This window comes from Columba livia, chromosome 3 (genome assembly GCF_036013475.1).
Source record: "Columba livia isolate bColLiv1 breed racing homer chromosome 3, bColLiv1.pat.W.v2, whole genome shotgun sequence".
Taxonomy (NCBI): Eukaryota; Metazoa; Chordata; class Aves; order Columbiformes; family Columbidae; genus Columba; species Columba livia.
The window spans coordinates 39,396,880-39,416,777 of NC_088604.1; the positions used below are offsets into that span (position 1 = coordinate 39,396,880).

General features: G+C 44.6%; 1 protein-coding gene and 1 long non-coding RNA gene across 10 annotated transcripts in view; one reads left to right on the top strand and one right to left on the bottom strand.

Moving 5' to 3' along the window:
* Positions 1 to 6,283, bottom strand: part of BACH2 (BTB domain and CNC homolog 2) — a 193,833-nt gene extending 187,550 nt beyond the window's left edge. For 5 of the 9 annotated variants that reach the window (XM_065059610.1, XM_065059617.1, XM_065059618.1 and 2 more), the window contains exon 1: positions 5,515 to 6,122. The gene's annotated coding sequence lies outside the window, so the exon portion shown is untranslated. Of the gene's footprint in view, positions 1 to 1,398; positions 5,339 to 5,514; positions 6,124 to 6,263 lie in introns of those variants that run through there. The other 4 variants (XM_065059611.1, XM_065059619.1, XM_065059613.1 and 1 more) reach the window with 3 other exon arrangements.
* A 131-nt stretch (positions 6,284 to 6,414) lies between these two features.
* Positions 6,415 to 19,586, top strand: LOC135579200 (uncharacterized). The gene is made up of 3 exons (XR_010471868.1): positions 6,415 to 10,535; positions 16,469 to 16,739; positions 17,056 to 19,586. It is a non-coding gene; the product is annotated as an uncharacterized LOC135579200 (long non-coding RNA).
* Positions 19,587 to 19,898: the final 312 nt, after the last annotated feature.

The window sequence follows — 19,898 nt, forward strand, 5'->3', positions numbered from 1 at the left end:
AGTCAGCAGAAGCTATCAGTTTAGGATCCTTATGAGTAATCATAATAGAGTCTGTAAACAAAGAAGCAGTTGTACAAGAGCGTGAGTTTTCATCTTCACACCAATGAAGGAATCCTTTCACACTAACGGCCAGCATTATTGCCACACGGGAGACAAAAAAATAGACGGAGAAACAGCAAAATTCTGAAAATTAAAGACAGCTAAACCCAGGTTTTTAAAGTTTTGTAATTTCTTGCTGGCACTAAAGAAAATTTCTGCCATAAAAAGCGATGGAGGGTAGAATGCTGTACAGCTTGCAACTGGAAAGGGAAAACACGATTTGTATGCTGGACTTGTCATAACCAAACTGGGAATAACGCTTGGGTTTGGGGTTGGGCTTTTTGTTGTTGCTGTTATGTCTCATTCACAAAAAAAAAAAAAGAAACAAACTCCAGAGGTTTAGTCATGCTGAACACTCACAGCATCTAGATGCACTTTGAGCACAACCTCCACCACAGCACAATGAATTTCTACTTTACGCCATGCACCTTAGCAGAATGGCAGCCTGACGTGTATTTTTATATTCCTGGGGAAGAAAACCACAGCAAAGCAGTGACCAGAAAACTGAAAATAACCTTTGAACAACAGCTCAGCACCGACGGTCTGTCTGCTTGTGCCTCCTATTGTGGACAGTTTATAGCGAGGGGAGCTCCAAGCTGCACCAGACACGTGAGTCAGCAAGAGCAGCTTGTAGGAAACTGCTGACATGTTCAATTGCTCTCACATACACTGAACACACCTAAACCACTAAATAAAAAACAGGCTGCATGCAAATCAGGGTGAAGGAACACCTCCACACCTACAGTTCCTGTTTTCCTGGTTCAGGTTTAAATTTTAAAGCGATCACTAATAAAAGAGAAAAAAAAAAAAAGAAAAAACCATCAGTGGAGGTCAGCTATAATAAATATTTGTGATTAAGTCTCAAGGGTAATTTTGTTTATTTAAACAGACATAGCTGCTTTTCCTCTTTTCAAAAAACAAATTTGCCGCTCCGCAGCCCAGAAGCCCTGCAAAGTGACAAGCAGTAAACAGTTCCTGTTTTTCTTCGTGGGGAGACTCCTTTTCAACCTATGCACCAAAACCAAACCTACCCATCACAGCCTGGCTGAGTGTTTTCAAAGCTCCAGAGGAAAAATAAACAGGCTTCCAGCTTCCATTTCAACTCCTATTAGAGGTAAACTGGAAATTCACAGGTTTTTCATTCCTAACAGTTTTTCAAGCCTCTGTTCCACTGATATAATAGCAGAGAAAGCTATGGGTCAAGCTATATGCAAATTACAGGTCTTGGGAATAAATCTGGGAGGATTTGACGCCTTTCAGATCATCTTTCACATTAAAAAGAAGAAGAAAACAGCGTACCTCAGGTCCCAGTGCCTCTTGCCCCTGCAGCTATCACCTCCTCCTCCTCTTCCTTTCAGGCACTGGATCTCAAGCGCTCCAGCTTGCTCTGAGGGCAGGTTTGCACCAAGCAGGTGTAAACAGCCAAGGGGGAGCAGAGGCAGAGGAGATGGGGAAGGGATGAGGGGTTCCATTCGGAGAGGGTCCACAGCTGGCAGCCCCCTCACCCACGCAGGAGCTGCCCTTCAGCCCCCGCTGCATTCGCAGACAACCTGTTTCAAGCCAAACAGGGACACATCTATTGATCTGCAGAGATGCCAGCGCAGCACAGCTGCTGCTCTCTAGGTTGTTGCTGTGGCTCTTTCTGCATAAAGATCAATACAATCAAGCAGAGGAGTCTTTGGAGCCCAATTTTTGACAGACCAAAGTTATGCCATACATGTAAACTTTTAGGACAAGGGTTTTCCCAAACTTATTCCCTTGTTCCTTGTCATTTACTATTCCGGACACGTGGTTGCTCTTTGATCAATACCATTAGTTCTGGTAACTCAGGAGTCCATCACTGGCCACAAAGGCATTTGTATGCATTCCATTTCTTGCCTGCTTTAAAATTACAATTCATAGCCCAAGAGCGGCACACTCTTTTCAATCCACTACAAAGATGTTTCTGCCTAACTAAAACGCAAAACGAACACATTGTAACTCAGCTGGCTATGTTAATACATTTTACATCTTCTTGATGCAAGCTTCAACTGAATGCGTAATATTCAGGCAGGTGCCAAGGTTAATGCATTTTGGCTGATTTTAAAGGAATGATGACCATTTTTTGTAAAAAAAGCTAAATAAGCATTTTGATCACTATTGTGGAAAACCTTAGGGAGTTATTGGTGGTATAAATCTACTGTCCGTTCAGCTACTACAATAAAATCATTTATGCACCTCAATTATCAGTAAAGAACTGCAGTATCAGACTCTCTCCCACATTCTCTTAAAGCATTTGTAGTCAGGAGGAACACTGAAAGCAGCAGCACTACCTTGGACTTAGAGAAAAGCTTTAAGTTTAAATCCAAATTCTCTTCAATACATTAATGGAACGACTGATACATTTCCCCTAACCCACACACTTCAACCGAGAAACCACTAATACACGACCATCACACCCAAAATAAACCGAGCTGGAAATTCAGACCCAGAGGTGAAAGAGAGAAGCGTGCACGCCTTCAGATGTAATTCAGATCTGCTGAATACTACAGGTATGTTCATGCAACTTGTAAACTGAGAAGCCATTCAGAGGGCATTCCTTCGAGTAAGAAGGCACGTACATTTTGATTTGAATATATAAACCATGTTCATACTACCTAAATTAAAATCACAAGAGACTCTGTTCACATCACACAATAAAGGCTATTCAATTTACACCAACAGTTTATTACATAAAAATGTCATTACTACCAAAATGATTACTTCGCATATATTAATATTACACAACTCATTTTTCAGCTTAGTGCTGTAAATGTCTCTTAGCTACACTCTAAGAGGTTTCCTCTCTTTCTGCATGTATGTGAAGTCCTAACCTAAAAGAACACTGGCAGACAATGACAAAACAACTCTTTTTATTCTTCTTGGGTTTTTAAAACCAACACAAAAATATGATCGCTGATTTTTTTTTTCCATGGCTTGTGATATTTTAGAGAAAACCTTAAGGAAAATAACTAATTAGCAACCACACTGTTGCCTTGTTAAGAAAAATAGATATTGCACTTCAGAGTAGAAAATCAAGCAATGAAAGTTTTGAAATAAGCAAAGGCAAGCAAGCAACTTCTGTCAGATATTCCACACAACCCATCATCTATACAGCGTTTTTTTTTTTTAAGCTATGTCATTAATTACCCACACACAGAAAGAGATATGCAAGATTGTTGTACAGTATGGTGTTTTTATTAAACTCACTAATTTCAATATGTTTCTGAGGCCTTATGCAATGTCAAAGATTTACCAGAATGTCTTCATATTAGGAGCACCATGTCAATGCCTATTTTATTGGAATCTGGACCTTTATTCTCAGCTAGCAGTTTGGGTGCTATCTCCAACTTTCCTTCATGCTCAGCACAGAAGAGGGAACTAACAGTGTTTTCTTGCTGCAAAATAAATGGCAGAAAACAAAGAGGGAGAGAGAGAAGGGTGTCCCACCTACACCACCGGTGCATCCTGCCAGTGTGCATGACATTAATAGCAACACGTGTTCAAAATGTGCCTCCAGGTCAGAAAAGACTAGGAATACCTGTCCTAGCACTGCTTCCCAGTGTGAGACATTTGGGCGTAAACAATCGCTGATGATTAACCAGTTGGGATCTGTCAGCATGTGAATCAGCCGTGCACCTTCACTGTGCACCTTTCCCATCCCATCCTCACAATTGTAAAAGTTTTCAAAATACTTATTTGTTTAAGCACAAATTACACAGCAGAGCTGAACAGCATTTCCCAGAAATGCACACTCTGCTTCTGTTGAGCATTTGTGCAAAAGATCTCCAAATATCTTGACAACCGCCCTATCTGCAAAATCACCAGGGACCTTTCTTGCCCACTTGACAGCTCGGTGTGCTGGCATACATCAGTATCAATGGCTCCTCCAGTGTTACAGAGCAAACTAACAGAAAAACTAGACCTATGATCCTCATTTTTCAATCCTCTACTTTTCCAATTAGTCACGGCTTCCTTCCATTTCTTGCAGAACACCTTCTGAACAGCCTTTGAAGCTGGAGGGTCAAATGTGAAAAACGATGCTGAAAGCACAGGTTCAATACGCTGCAGGGAAGTACAACGCCAATCCGTTTTGCTGAACAAGTGTCCAGATGCCAGTGGTGGGGGCCAGGCGGGCGGATACAAAAGGCAACACCACTTCTAAAATAACAAGCCCACATCTGAAGTGGAATTTTATTTCTATCTGTCTGATATAAAGACTCCGAAAACACCATCCTAAGGCTGTTGCTACAACAGCCCCATAGACAAGAGCTTAACACACGACCTTATACTTCTATTCATCTCATCAAACACAATTATCTCAAATTTCAGTATTTACATACCTGAAGAAGTCAATTTACCCAAGCACCACCACCCTCTTAAAACTGCAGTGCATTCCACCATCTGCAGCAGAAATCTCTGACAATTCCCAGACAGAAAAAAATGACTTGTTTCTAGCTTGAGCCCCAGAATACCAAATTAAAACATGCACAAGTTTAGCGACAGTTCCAAAGTCTTTGAAAATGGGCTTTCATCACAAAAACACTGTCACGGCTTCAACTAGAGCAAACAGTAACACAGTAATTTTTCAGTCTTTCCAACATCCTGAAGAGTAATTCTAGTAAGATGCCATCCCTGCCTCACGTTTATTCTCCAAGAACGAAAAACGCGGTTTACTCCAGAGCTGCTGGAGCTTCAGCAACAAGGGTACAATGATCTCACGATAACTGAAGCGTTTTAAGCAAGACACCCGCTGCATTACAAAAATAGCCTGCTCCACAAAAGGAGAGGCATGATTTCACACTTAGCGTCTTTCATGACAGCCAGCGTCTTCGCCGAGCGCTGCCTTGCCTACACGCTACGTTTTAACGATCCAAGAAACTGTTATCGGAGTTCACATCTCTCTCCAAACCTATAAAAACGGGGTGTGTGTGTGGGTAGGGGGGGATAGGACACAATCGGGGGTGCGGCGCGGACCCCGCTTGCCCCGAGCGGCTGCAGGTGGCCGCGGGAAAGCTCCGGGACAGCCCTCCCGGACGGGGCTGCCCGGGGCGCCCACCCGCCCGCCCCGGGGCTCCCGGCCCGCCCGGCGGGGGTGCGGAGGTCGGGGCGGCCGCGCAGGGACGCGTCCGCGGACACACGCACACTTGGGCGCCCGCCGCGCACTCCGCGTTACGCAACGTGCGTGTTTCCCACTTTAAGGAATAAGCAATAAGCGCTCCTGCAAAACCCGCGGCGGGGGTGCAGACCCCGCCGAACCCCGCGCAACAGCTGCGCGGGGAGGAAAAAAAACACGCTGCCCCCACCCCGGCCAGCCTCCAACCCCAAAGTTCGCCCCCTCCTCCCCTTCCCCTTCCCCAGCCGGGGGCTGCCGAGCCGCGGAACAGGCGCACTCACCTCGCCTCCGCGCAACTTTCGGGGGTCGCCCCCTCTCGCTGCGGCTTGGGGGTCGGGGGGGAGGCCGTGGGGCGGGGTGGAGCGGGCCCGGGGTTGGGGGTGGGGGGGGGAAGGCTGGTACGGCTAAGGAGGTTTGGGGAGGGGGGGTTGCTCTTGTTGTTGCTGCTGCTGTTGTTTCGGAAATTCTTATTATTTCTCTGCGGTCAGAAACCTGCACCCTCCCCCCCCCAAATGAAAAAAAAACACCCGACCCAGACGCTCATCACATGGCGATTGCTTTGAACCAGCTGCTTCCAGAGCCAAAGTCTTGCGGAGAAAAATAAAGGGGGAAGGGAGGGAGGGAGGGAGAGAGGGAGGGGGCTGGCAGGGGGGCCGGAGGAGGAGAGAAAGCCGCAGCGGAGGGAGGGAGAGTGGGAGGGAGGGAGGCGGGGGGGAGCGGCACCGCGGGGCTGTGTCGCTGCCGGAGCGGCACCCGGGGCAGGCGGCGGTGTCAGCCCGGCGGAGGAGGGACGGCGGCGCTCGCTGCTGCCGCGGCCGCTGCTGCCCGGCTCTGCCGCCCGCCCGCGCCCGCCGCCGCCTCGCGCGCCCCGGCCCAGCGCCGCCCCCGCCCCTCAATCGCTACATTGTTGACATTCGCAGGCTGACATCATCCTCCCCGCCCCGCTGCCCGGCTCCATTCACAATAACGCTACGCCAACGGCGCAGCGCGCGCCCGCCCGCTCCCTTGCCCGCCCCCGGCCCCTACGCACAGCAAGCGGCGTACGGCCGCTCCGCGAATAGCGGCGCCGCTGACATTCCACCCGCCCCGCCCCGCCCCCCCGGCCGGGACGGAGCGGCGCATGCGCAGGACGGGCTCACTCCCTCCCGCTCTTCCCGGGGCGGGGGCTGTGTGTGAGTGTGTGTGTGTGTGTATATGTATATGTATCTGTATATGTATGTGTGTGCGCGCGCGTGTGTGGACCCCGCGCCGGGGCTCGCGCCGGCGGCCGCAGGGGGCTCTGGGAGGCGTAGTCCGCCGCGAGGGGCCGGCGGCCGCCATGGTGGCGGGGGGACGGGACGGGACGGGACGGGACGGGACGAGGGTGCCCCGCGGGGCGGCCGGTCGTGGCCTTGGCGGGGCCGGGTGGGGTGTGCAACTCCCCGGGCCGCACTTGTTGGGGAGGCCGGGGCCCGCCGACCGCCGCCAGGCCTGGCCGTGCGGAGGGCGGGCGAGGGTGTGTGGCCCAGAGACGGCTGTGGGCAGCGTGTGACAGACAGGGCCAAAAATACCCGCCCGCTCACCCGTGGCTGCCGGCGGGGCCGCCGCGTTGATCCCGATGATATTTTATGCGCTCCGCCCCCAGGGGAGCCTCATCCTACTTATATTGCCGACCGCAAGCGTCCAACAGTCATGAGTCAGCCGTGCCGAACATCACAGGGGCAGATAAGCGCTCCCGAGGATGAAAACAAAAACAAAACCCCATCAAGGGTTCACAACGCGAGAGGGTTGTTTGTTCTGCGCCTGGTCTCAGTGGGTGTAAGGTGCCTGTTTTCGAGCCCGCTCCCACCCCCAGGCTCGGCGCCATGGCTCCTTTTGCCAACTGGAAGGCTGCGATTCCTGCAAATTACCCTGGTGCCGGCAGCCAGCGCTTCTGAGCGAGACCCCAAATGTCATGAGACGCGAAATGCAATTGGGGTAACCGGTAAATGAATGAAAATGCATTCTACAGGCCCAAGTTATTCAGCCAGGCTGGAACAGAAGAACGTTTAAGATGAAAGACGGCTGATGAAAGTTGGAAAATAAATGATTCACAATAGGGGCTGTGAGTTAGATTATCTCTGGAGACATCTCTAATTAAAGGGCATTGGATAACTAGAGGGTTACATTTTCCTGGGTCAGTGGTCTTGAAAAAGAAATTGCAGTTGCAGTAAATGTCAATAAAGAATGATGGTGACCTACTGCTAACAAAAGCACGTTCAGTAATTAACATGTGCATGTTTGTTATTTTTTCTGTTTATGTCAGTTTTTATTGTACATTTTCATCCTCTGTTTCCCCTGTCACTACAGACAGCTGATATATAGTGTTTTCCGTATCTTCGAGAGAGGAGCAATTTCTGTGAAGATATTTCAGTGCCGTGTTCTGAAATTGCAGCAGCTCCATTGGGCTACCTGCGTTTTCAAAGCCTACTAGACTACAGAAAACTATGTAATATCGTGTGCCAACAAAAAATTAACTCTTTGTATTGAGCGACAAATATATTGTCACTTTGCAAAAGCATAGTTCTCCTCTGGCTTGCATTTTGCATGGTTATTCACTTGTGTAAAGTGAAAAGATTTTTAGTTCAGTAGCATTTTACTCTTTTCCTAGCTACATGTGGCTGCAGAATGGGACCCCACTGAAAAATTTTACTCATAAGCTTCACTTTCCCTTTCAAAGCAAGATTCATATAAAGCCTTGCTCACAAGTACCTGTTAGGCTCTGGTTCTACAGGCATGTAGTGTTAAGCAAGTGAAAAGTCCCACACCATGTAAGGAGTCTTGTCATGTGTTTAAACACCAGCAGGACTGTGTCTCCTTGTTGCCTTGTTTTCCCTAGAGACACAAAAAATAATTTTGTATTGGCATGAGAGATAAAAATACTATATTGAGAAGGACAGAGAGATAAAAATAAGCCATGCAGCATTTGTAATGCTTCAGTGAGCACGCTATTTGCCCATTGTGCCGCTGCATTCCAAGTGCATATATTCTGATCTTTACAACACGTTACAGGAGATGCGGCTCCAGGTGGTCAGAGCCAGCCAAACAGAAACCAAAGCGCTCTGTGTGTACCTCTGCCCACAGCGCACATTTCCGAAAGGCATAAGTGTCATTTATCTTACTTGGCCGACATTTTAAAATGAATGACAACTATTTGGCTTAAAGGAAGTGTAAAGTGAAAATCTCCATTTTAGATTTATTTTTTCTGTTTAACCTGTAATAAGAATTGCAGTGACTTCAGTGTGAACCAGATCATACTTGTGCAGGATGGAGATGGGCAGAGAGTGAAAGAAGCTGGAGCCAAGCAGGGATGGGGCACATAGGCTTTTTGAAACCTCACCAAGCACCTCTATGCAGCCTTTGGTACCCAAATACTATTAATAATTTTGTGACCAACTCAAAACAGAAGACAGAGATCAGATTCCTGTATATCATTCAGATAATGATTTTATTATGGTCCATTATATCTTTATATAACACTAGAAAGCTGGGGAAAAACTAAACAGAGTTGATTTTCAAAGACAGAAAGAATATTACACTAACCAAATGAAATCCACTGTTTAAAAATGCAGTGTTTATATCCTATATCTTACGTTTAAATGTATTAGCTTCCCAGTTAGTTTCCAAACTGGTTATATTCCAGCAGCAAATCCAGTCTGATCCTGTTTCCATTGCAATCAACTATCTTCACACCTAAGTTTCTGCATATGTAACTATTTCTGGACCGTTTTTCCTGAAGTACAGCCAAACATATATTCCAGACAAATATGAATTATCCTAAGAGGTGTCATGTGTGTTCTCTCCAAATGATCCACAATTTGTCAAGCAATGACAAGAAAATGAGGTAAGAATAAATGTGAAGAGGCACAATTTAGAAGTTATCCCATGAATACTTGAGGGATAACTTGCTGTGAATGCTGCAGCGGTATCCTCAAGAAAAGGCTGCATCCACACATTCAACAACTGGTTTTAGCTCAGCTCTATGTCCAAATTTCCTGGTTACACATTCCCTTTATGAATGTCTTAATTAAGTGGTTTCCCCACGCTGCTATGACTTCATCCCTGGTTGAGCTTACAGCACTTGACCTAGTTTTCAGTGTTTTCTTTATGGATAACACAAAACTTTCCAGAATACTTGAATTACGAATATCTATTTAAATCATATTTCATATGTAAATTTAAAATGGAATCCAATATTGTAAAACATGTCCCAACATCCCTTCCTGAGATCTCATTTGCATATCAATCTCGAAACTTGAATAGTCTTAATAGTGCCACTTGTTGGAGAGCTCTGTGTATTGCAAGGTATTTCAGTCACATATTTATGAAAACAAATTGCTTTTTCCTGGTGATAGGTAATTCCTAGTTTGAAGTGCTTTGGGAAGAGAGGAAAGTACTGCACAGAACAACTTCTGTTGCAGTCGCAGCTTCAACCACGCTGACTCAAAAACTCTGTGAATGAGCAACATGTTAGTGGATCTTATGCAACTTGATCTTTACGATGGTAATGTAGGAGTGAAAAAGGAAAAATAAGGACAAATCTTGTGGGTTTTAATTGAGGAAGTTGTCGTTTCCTTCTGAAGTACATTTTGCCCTGCAGCATTCAGGTGAAGAAGATCAGCTTTCCTGGATGAGTCCCGATCCTGCACACAGATCTAAGTCATTATTGATAATTACACACTTATTCTCCTGGGCTGTGCAGGTAGAATTCATTAAATTGCATCATTTTCTTTCCAGTGATTAAGAAATTCACAGTTGATTACTGATTATGCTACAGGCACCGCATGTCTTTTCACAGCCGGATTCTAACACGCCCCAGGTACGTTGCGTTTCCAGGAGCACCGACAGTACGAACAGCACGCCCTGAGTCAGTGCCTGTGACGGCTATGAAGGAGGCTTTGTCATGGGGCGTAAATATCAAAGATCCACGATGTAACGTCTCTGCAGCGTGGCTTGACATCACATCAAAAGCTCCACAAAGGAACATTTGCCGTGCACGGAGCATCAGATCTCCGGCATGATATTTTGAGGAGCTAGCGAGATATAATATTTGAAATATATTGAAGTATTAACAAAGTGTTGTTGCTGAGACTAAAATTATAGTGGCAGGAAGGAAGACAGGAAAAAATGGCAGGCACTGATCTTTAAAAAATAGATGCAGATAGCATGATTGAAAGGGAATTTAAGGAGCTGTTGACTTCATATGTCAAGAAATGGAGGGTCAGGAGTCCTTAAGGTTTACGTATTATGTCCAAAACATGTTCTGCGATCACTAAGTCAAAAGGTAAGGTCTTCTCTGGTGTTTATCTTTTTCAAAGATCAGATTGCCTGCTTGCTGGGGTTGCTGGACTTTGGTTTGACATATAGTAATTTGGGAAGAATGATTGCAACACTTACATTAGACAGACTGAGTGGCCTATAGATTTTTCTTTCTGTTGGTGCTACAGGAGCTCAGAATTTGTCAGCCCCAGAACAAAGACAATCCTAACAGCCTTCTGGTGACTTGAAGTTCAGTGCCGTGAGAGACAGTCCAGATATAGCCCACAGCAAGTCCTGCAGACAGCCAGCGAGGTTACGGCTTTGTCCTTGCCCATTTTGTCTTCAAATCAGTGCTACTTTCTGAGATCTTCATTACAGCTCTATTACTGCTGTCATTTTTTTTTTTTTTTTTAAATTTAGTATGTTCATTATTATTTACAATTTGTGGGTAACATTTTAGAATTTGCATTTAGAATTGTATTTTAAACTATAATGTAAAACTATATATTTTTTTAGCATTCAAAAGGTCGAATCTGGCAAATTCACTGATTCTGCAGGTCAGGATGATCCTGGAGTCTGCTTCCAAAAGCAAGGGCATCTGTAATGATATATTTAAACCTCATTTCATATTCCCTTATCACTAAGAATCAGCAAAGTCAGATCAGCTCCAAAAGTCATTTGAGAGCAATTGTGGACAAAGGTCAACCTTGTTTTAGCTCAGCTTGCTCAAAAACCTTGTAATCCACTTTTTCAACATCCCTCTGTCTTTACAGTTATCCAGAAAAGTGAAAATGTCTGCAGCAAACCATGAAAGTGCGGACAAAGCATCTGCCTTGGCAAGACTGTCCTTTTGCAAATCAAGGGATGCCCAAGAGGGTTAAAAAAAAGCTCTTTTCTCTTGAGCACTGCTGAGGGAGGGAAATCCTCTGGGACTGGAGAACAAGGAGGGCATACAGAGGTTAATCCTGATGTGGCAGAATGGTATTCGTCCTCTAGACAGTAAATACCAGGCGAGAGTCTTTTTTCCATTCAAGACCAGAGAGATGTTTCTGAGTGGTCTAGGTCCCAGTTCTGACATGTTGCAGGACACCAATAATCTGGCAAGATCTAATTCAAAGTCACCATTTTGGGAGGAGCAGAAGTTGAAAAACCCCACTGTTTCCTGGAGAGAAGTTACTATTTCTAAGGAGTTTTTTACTCCACATAGTCTTTAATATCAATGAGAGTTTCTGCACAGGCACTGGTGGCTGACTGTAGACCCAAATCTACTAATTAAGAGTGAAAGCATTGAGGTAGTTATTACTCACAAGGAAAGACACCAAGCTGGTAACAGCTCTGACTTTCTACCACCCGTGATTCTGCTTTCAGTGGATAACTATAATAGGGGCTTCATGCAAATGCATGTCTTTCCTTCCAGGCTGGACTGGACAGCCACAGCAGAGGACATCTTGCTGTTGTCACAAAGAAGTTGTGAGGAGTTTCTTTAGAATGGGCAATGGTGGAGGGATGTCCAACTGGATGCCTGGTTGCCTCTTGTGCCTCTGGTGACCTCTCCCTTGGTCCTCAGTGCTGGGTCACCGTTGTGCACCAGCTTTGACAGAGTCAGGCACTGGTAGATGCTGCTGTGCATGGCCAAGGTGTCCATCAGTGTGCCATCAGAGGGAGAGGTGGGAAGTGACACCCAGCAACATATGGGAATGTAAAATTCAAGAGGCAAATCTGATCGTTGTTTGGTTTAATAATAATGTGTGCTTCATATAGCTGAAAGATGACTGGAGCATAAGAAAGCTTGTGGAGGTCAGGGATGGCTTCTGGCTGAACAAGAAGCTGGAGAAGGACCAGCACAAGGGGAGGTGGGGAGCAGAGACAATGCAAATGTGCTGGTGCTCAGCAGATACACTGGCTGTACTGACACCATGTTTCCCAATGCCTTTGGTGACCATGGAGTATTTTGGACTTGTTATTCCAGGTTAAATCCCTGACACTGTCCAGGTCTGAGGGGGTTTTGGAGCACTATACTGAAGGCTTTGGCTTTTGCAGGGGCAGTGTATTTTGCTTTTAGCTCTAATACTAACCAAAGAACTTGGGACCCCAACAAATATGTGGGTTTCCACTCACAGAATTAACAACTGTTTGATTCATTTACTTCTCACGTCCACTGCTTTTGATTTTTTCAAAGAGGCTGCAGGACGTTCTTGCACTTTGAGCAAAAGCTTGGATGGAAAATATATTTCTGTAAGGGTGAAGGTGGCTCTTTCTATGCAGAGGGATTTATAAGATGCATTCATATATTTTTTGATTAATAGATAGTGTTGCTGAAGTGTTGGCACTCAAGGCAGAGGTCAAGTCTCTGTTATTTTTCTGTCTTAGAGGTGAAAGCAGAGTGCATTGGCTTGCAGCGTGTGTGATTTTTTTTCTTGGTAGCTGCGGCAAATAATTGTGACCCCTGATTACTGGAGTGATTTAAAACTGCTCTTTGCTATGTTAACTTGAAGTTGTGAACTACAAAGGTCTGCTGTGAATAGCATATGAATAGAAAAGGGACTCTGTTGGAACTCACTATTATGTTTGAAGTTGGTAGAAACTAGAGATTGAAAAGACTCACTAGTTCACTGAATGAATTCATTGCACATGCAAGACAGAAAATCCTTGTGCAGTGATATCCTTCCTATATTTCTCAGGAAAAAGAAAACATGTTGAGATGTTTCTGGAGAAAATGCTTTGACACAGTGCAATCCATTAGGATGTCTACATTTTGACCTGGTCTGCCATCTAAGTAATTTTTGCATCAAATTTGCAATGTCAGTTGTGGAATGACTGAAAAATTAAAGCTTTGTGTAGAACAAAGATGATTTATTATGTATTTCTCTTTCTTACACTGAAAGGAAATGCTGTTCTGTAGCTGCTGTTTTTCTGGTTTTCTCTGAGGAATCATCGGTTGTAATGTAAATGTTGTGGAAACATAGGTGAAACACAAGGTTTATAGTTTTTTTACTTTAAAATATAAAAGTGCAACAAAACATTTTTAAACTGGCAACCGGTGATATCTGAAATTCGATAATGACATGAGTAAAAGCTTGAAAGCAGGCAGTAAGGAAACAAAAAATTGGTGATATTTGGTGATTATCCCAAGCCAAAATTAAAAAAAAAATAAACAAAGACTGTAAAGAGTGACAAGCAAATTCCATGAGAAGAAATTTCACTCATCGAATAATTGAACTTAATTTAACTAGACACATAGGCCAAGAAACTGTTTTTTTTTTTTTTAATGGACTTTCATGGGAAGTTGATAGAGTTCCTCAAAGGAATAGACTTGCTAGCTGCAATTTATGTATGGTACAGCCTACTTTTGTCTTTAGCTTATGAAATTTGGACTAGTTTGTCATGACTACTTTCTTTGTTAAAAGGTAAAATGCACATTGGGCAAATGCTCTATGGCAATTTGCATAAAAAGTGATGACAAAGAGCAATTAATTCCTCATTATTATGCAGTGAAATGCTACTTTGCTCCTAAGTGACTGTAGAGGAGGGTTTTTTTCTCTGTGTGTAAATCTGTTGCGGCATTGTTCTAAAAATAGCACTTAAGAGCCCTCTGCACTCTTTATAAATCAGGGTCTTTGACACTCCATTCAATTCTGCACAGAGAGATTTTTCTCACACATGCTGAACACTACAAGTATCGCCCCAAATGTTCATCACAATAATAAGCATCAGAAGTTTGTCAGATAAAGCAAGATAGAGGAATTTAATATTTTGTCAAATTAGATCTCTATCCTTTTTATCTGGAGATCAGCATTCAAAGTACGCTCAGATCACACACAAATAGAAACATATTCCTACCACACACAGCCAGTCTGTGCAGAACAAAGAGTCAAGATATCGTTTTCTATGAAGGCTTGATTCTGAGTACAGATTTCATTACCGGCTTGCCATAGGATAATGAAATTCCTTCAGGGCAAAGATGAGGTACATCAAAGAGGCAGCATGGAGACGCAGACTTTGTTAGTGCATGCTCTGTCACCTGCATTACGGGTCCTTGCCTGCCTTTAATTTGTAAGGAAATGCTAGAAATTCAAACCTTTTTATTGGAGCAACTTATATTTATATATATACATGCATACATGTATGTGTATACACACACACACAGAGAAATATATTGTTCAAAATACAAAACCTTCTGGAATTTGTGTGACTTCTTTGCAGCTGAAATGGAATACAGAAAATAATTAGTTTCTTGCTAGCAAAAGTGAGCCATGCAGGTCCTAAAAGCATCTTTGCATTTAGTAAATAAATGCTGTCTGCACCATGTAGATAAATAAGTCTTCATGCAAGTTTGCCTTTTTCTTTCTGTAGCAATACAGAGTGACTTTAATGCCTATGGAAATGAGAGGCCAGTGTTCAGTAAGACCAGGAGCTGCTGAAGACATGAATCACCAAAGCTTTCCCACAAAGCTTTGCCAATGTGGAAACAAAAGGGTTGCCCTGCAGAAACACACCACGGGTCGATCTAGTCCAGCATCCCGCCTCTGGCAGCGGCCGGTAACTGGTGCTGCAGAACAAATCAAAACCACAGCAAGCACCTACCTAATTATTAGATGCTATGCGTAGTGGAAAAAAAAAAAAAATAATAAAAGGTTGATCCTGACTCACAAGAGAGCAGTTTATGCCCTGAAGCGTGAGGTTTGATTTCCCTTGTATCCGTTTGCTTAACTCACACAGTTGCAAATACTATTTATGCTTAAAAGGGTTTCTAATCCTCTCTTGGATCCTAATCAACAATCTGCCTCGATAACCTGAGATACCAGGAAGTTCTTGGGACTGCACACACACTACGTGAAATCTTTGTGCTTTGCTAGTTTAGGGAAAGTTTTCCAGCCTTGGCCTAACACCCACTGCCTCGAGGATCAGACCTAATTGTCTAGATGAAAAATATCCAAGCTACCACTCCCTTCCCCCTGGAGTCCTCCTTAACTGAAGCAGTTAATTCTTTCCCACCCCTCACTTGCAAAACTATTGCTTTGGGTAGATTTCTTTTGCTGGCACAGGGCAGCAGCTCCCGTTTTCTGTCCTTCTAGGAGGTTTGGACAGGTTGCTCTGTGCACCTCACCTCAGTACGAGAGAGGTCTGCCTGCAGGCAGAGGATGCTGCCCGGCCATGCTGCCTGTTGCAAAGCAGAGGGCAGAGAGGGGCAGAGGAACTGAGCAGAGGAGAAGCTCATGGAAGGCAGCAGTGATGCCAGCTTCTTTCTGCTCTTCCAGCACTTGCTCATGAAGCATCAGGAGCTCCTCTTGGGCTACCCTGTGAAAACATGCAATGCCTGTGAGATTCCCTTCCTCTCCTTCCCAGTTTACTCCAGATTTTCTGCTCTCCTGGGCAAGGATGCAAACGATGTTTTCGAATCATTCTTTCATGACCTTGCATGACCTTGGGCACCATTGTGGAGTGATCCCGGCTCCATTACAGCAGAGTAATAATCCTCTCTGTGCTCTCCCCATTGAGTGTGGGTTTCTTCTGTGTACATCACAAAATGGTTATTTAAATCCAGCATATGGACCATAACAGCAATACCAGAAGGTAAAGGAGATACAAAAAAAGCTTAACTACTCCCCATGGGACCGAAGTCCTTAAGCCTAAAGGTGTGACCCTGAGCTCCTAAACAGGGAAGTGTCAGAACTCTCTAGGTTTTCATCTCAAAGCTTCACCTTGGTGACCCGAGGCTGTCATTGTTGTGTGGGTGCAGACAGAACTCAGTTTTGAAGGTGGCAGGCTGGTGCCTAAGGGTGTGTTTCTGAGACAGCTCCAAGCAGCCCTCCTGGCCACTGCTGCCATCCCATCCTGACCTCTGGCTGTGTTTTCCCATCTCCCAACCGTCACTTGACCCTCGGGCAGGCAGTGGTGTTGGTTTGACCTTGCAGTAAGCCAGTTCAGGAGCTGAAGTGACTGCACATTTCTTTGCAGGATTAGTTTTCTGCCAGCTTAACCTCCTGCACCAGCTGACCAGCAGATGAGACGAGACCAGGACTGGCACAAAGGAAGGAATGGGAATGGGAGGCTGGGAACAGAGCAGAGGCCCCCCTGGACTTGTGTGGACCCACAGCCTCAAGAGTCTGGCAAGGAGGCACCTCTGCCCCAGCCTGGCACCCCACAAGAAGGTGCTCTGCCTTGCTTGATGCTCCCCAGCATGGAAGCTCACCAGCAGCACCTCTGCATTTTAGCAAGGGGCAGCACTGTAAGTCCAGGGAAGAGTGGCAGGTTGGTTGGATGGGGAAGGGAAGAGCGGGGGTTAAAGGGCACGGGGCAGCAGTCTCAGACTGTAAAGAAAAAATGGTGAGTGCAGTGGCTTATTGCAGGCTGAGAGCAGGGAAGCTTTCAAGCCTCTTTCTTGCAAGGCAGAGGCACTGGGCAGGTTGGGAACACAGCGAGGGCTGGAGCAAGAAACCTGTCTGAGGAGTGGGGAAGGGCATATGTGTGCTTTGCTGGATAAGGCCAATTTCCCACCATGCTTTTGTCATACCTAATATCACCCATGACTCTGTTTCCATCAGCTTTCCCAGGATCTCTTCAGCTGTCGCTCCAGCTATGGAAAACAACAGAACAAAACCTGAATCAGAGCCCTTGTTTAGCAATGATCTCCGCACAGGGGTTACAGCCTGCCAGATACAGAAGTCAGAAACTGCCTGCCGTGTGTCAGTCTATCATGGTATTTTATTTGCTTAAGTGTCACTACCTGCATCCCAGGAGAGGTGAGAGGGACGCCTTCCGCGAGCAATACTGACTTTCCCTGGAACCACCACACAAAGAGAATGCCATTTCATGTCAATAAACTGTTATTTCACCTACACGCATGTTATGTTGTATTCCTCAGACTACATTTTACACGCCTGGGGTGTATACGTGTGATCTACTGAAATCGCTCGCCATCTTCCATAATTTATGCTGCCCTTCAGTCTTAGCAGCGTGCATAAACTTCAGCGACATGTTGTCACTCCTCTCTAAATCATTGTGAAAAATCATCCAAGGAACAGCACCAGACCCGAGGCATTCTGCATTTTGCCTGCTCCTTTTTCCAGACCAGGCTCCGAGGTGGCAGGGTGACACAGCAGAAGAAAAATCACAGCTAGCAAGGTGTGAAATAATGTCCCCGATAGTAAGAAATTAGAATGTATGATGTGTTCGTACAAACCTGAGCATGACTGTTCAACCTAGCAGCGTTGTCCTGCAAGTGCCGGTGTCAAGGAGAACCTAGATTTCCTGAAGGCAGATGTTCCCACTTCTCTTCAGGCAGACTTTCATGAAACTTCAGTGTGAACAAATAGATGTAATGGAAATGGGAAGACGTGAGGGTTAACCTTTAAGTCATCAGGGGTTTAGCATTTACCATTGTCACACAGGACTGTACTGAGATTATTTGTTTCCTGTCGCTTAATCCATTTATAACACAGCGTACTAATCCACAATTTGTCATTTGACCCGTCACTCTGCTATGAGGAGCTTTGTCAAAAGCATTTTGAAAAGCCACTGACACTTCCCACTTCCTTAATTCGCTGTGACTTCTTGCAAGTTTGAGGGAAGAGAGCTGCAGCCCAGCTGGCGTGACCCTGCACCCCCAAATTAACCTCATCCATGGTTGCACACAGTGGGAATCCTCAGCCCTGGGGTCGGCATTACTGACGTTCATTTCTGACTCATCTTTTGGAACAGGGAAATTCTCTAGTCTCAGGAAACACCCTTGTTTTTCAAAGCCACATTGTAGGCTCTTGCCAGTTGCTTTGTTCAGCTTCTTCTGAACACTCCTGAATTCTTTTAACTTCATCAACTTGAGTTTTCTTAACTTGCTCCAGTACTTCTTCTTCAGAAATGTTTATCTTCACAATATCACACTCATCATTTCCATAAATTTCCAAATCCCCCACTACAGTGAAGACAAGTGCAAATAATAAATTCAGCTTCTTGAAAATGTCTTAATCCTTGTTAATTGCGTCCTTAATTCCCTAGTGACCTGGAGGGCCTACAGAGGCACACATGCAGCTTTATTTATGTTTAGTCTATTTGTATAATTATGTATTGTTTATCTTAATATCTTTGGCTATTTGCTCTCTCTCCTCCGAGTTACTATCTATTTACCGTTTTCTTGTGATGAGCTGGTTTGGGCAGAATTTCTAACATGTCTGTGTGAAAGCTCCCCCGGTGTTGTCCTGGAGGCAAAGTCTCTGAAGTTCACAGCACCACACTCTTCTTCCAGCACAGCAACTCCTGCCTTGAAACAGCCTTTAAGGCTCTGGAATTTCTTATAAAGGTTTCACTTGCCTCAGTTCGGTGTGATTATATGCAGTGCAATGTGGTAATTCAGTGAAGCATTTGATTTTTTTATATATTATTATAATTAACAATGATATTAGCCAGGAGAACAAATTTAACTTAGGGTTGCCAGATAACTTTCCTCCTGTCAGCTGCTCATAAACTGCCCCACTTCAGCCATCGCAGATGGCTTCTTCTATGCTGCATGTCAATCTCATCTATTAAAAATGTGAGTTTTTTAAGAAGAGGAGTGGGGATTTTTGGAAGGGAGATGGTCTGGTCTTGGAGGTGAGGAAAGAGGTTAGACTGGGGCTGAATGAGATGCTGGTGGGAAATACTGAGACTGCCTGACCCGAGGACCACAGCTGAAATAAAGCACCTGTACCTGGCAGCCTCTCTCAGCTGCCCGTGTGGGTGAGTGACAGCGTGCCCTCTTGGAGCTGTGATTTGTACAAATGAGGATCAGGATGAGACCACAAACTTAATTTATGTGTCTGATGTGAACTAGAATTGAGCCAAACCGATAAAGATGCAAGGCTAGTTCATTCCCTTACCCAGCCTCTGATTCCAAGCAATTTTAATTGTAACTCGTCACTGATGAGGTCATGAGAGAAAAATCCTTTTGACTAAGGTATCTTTGCCTTCTTTCTATGACTTTGGTACAAAATGGATTAATTAAAAAGGAGAGAAAAATAATCTCCTGTTTTCTTTCATCATGAGAACCATATGTGCTGTATAGAGAGAGAATATAAGTCAGTGCTGTAAGCAGTGCATTATTTTATGTACTTTATGGGAAAAAAAATGGCCAGCTCATTTCAAAGCAAACTATGCCTGCAGTACTTTAAAGGGAAGTAGGAGGAAATAATAGTAATTATATCTGAATTGGCTTAGAGCTAAATTCTGTAAATGAATATGGGTGTGACTGGGCAAAATGTTGTCTTGATGTTAACCCGAAACAAAAATTAACCTATCAAACACAGATTCAACTACAAAAAGTAGTATGTGTGTGTTACTGTATATCCAGGGCAGGATATTTGATTTTTAAAATTTTCTTAGCTGAGTATGCAAATTAGCCTATTCCTTCTCAGCC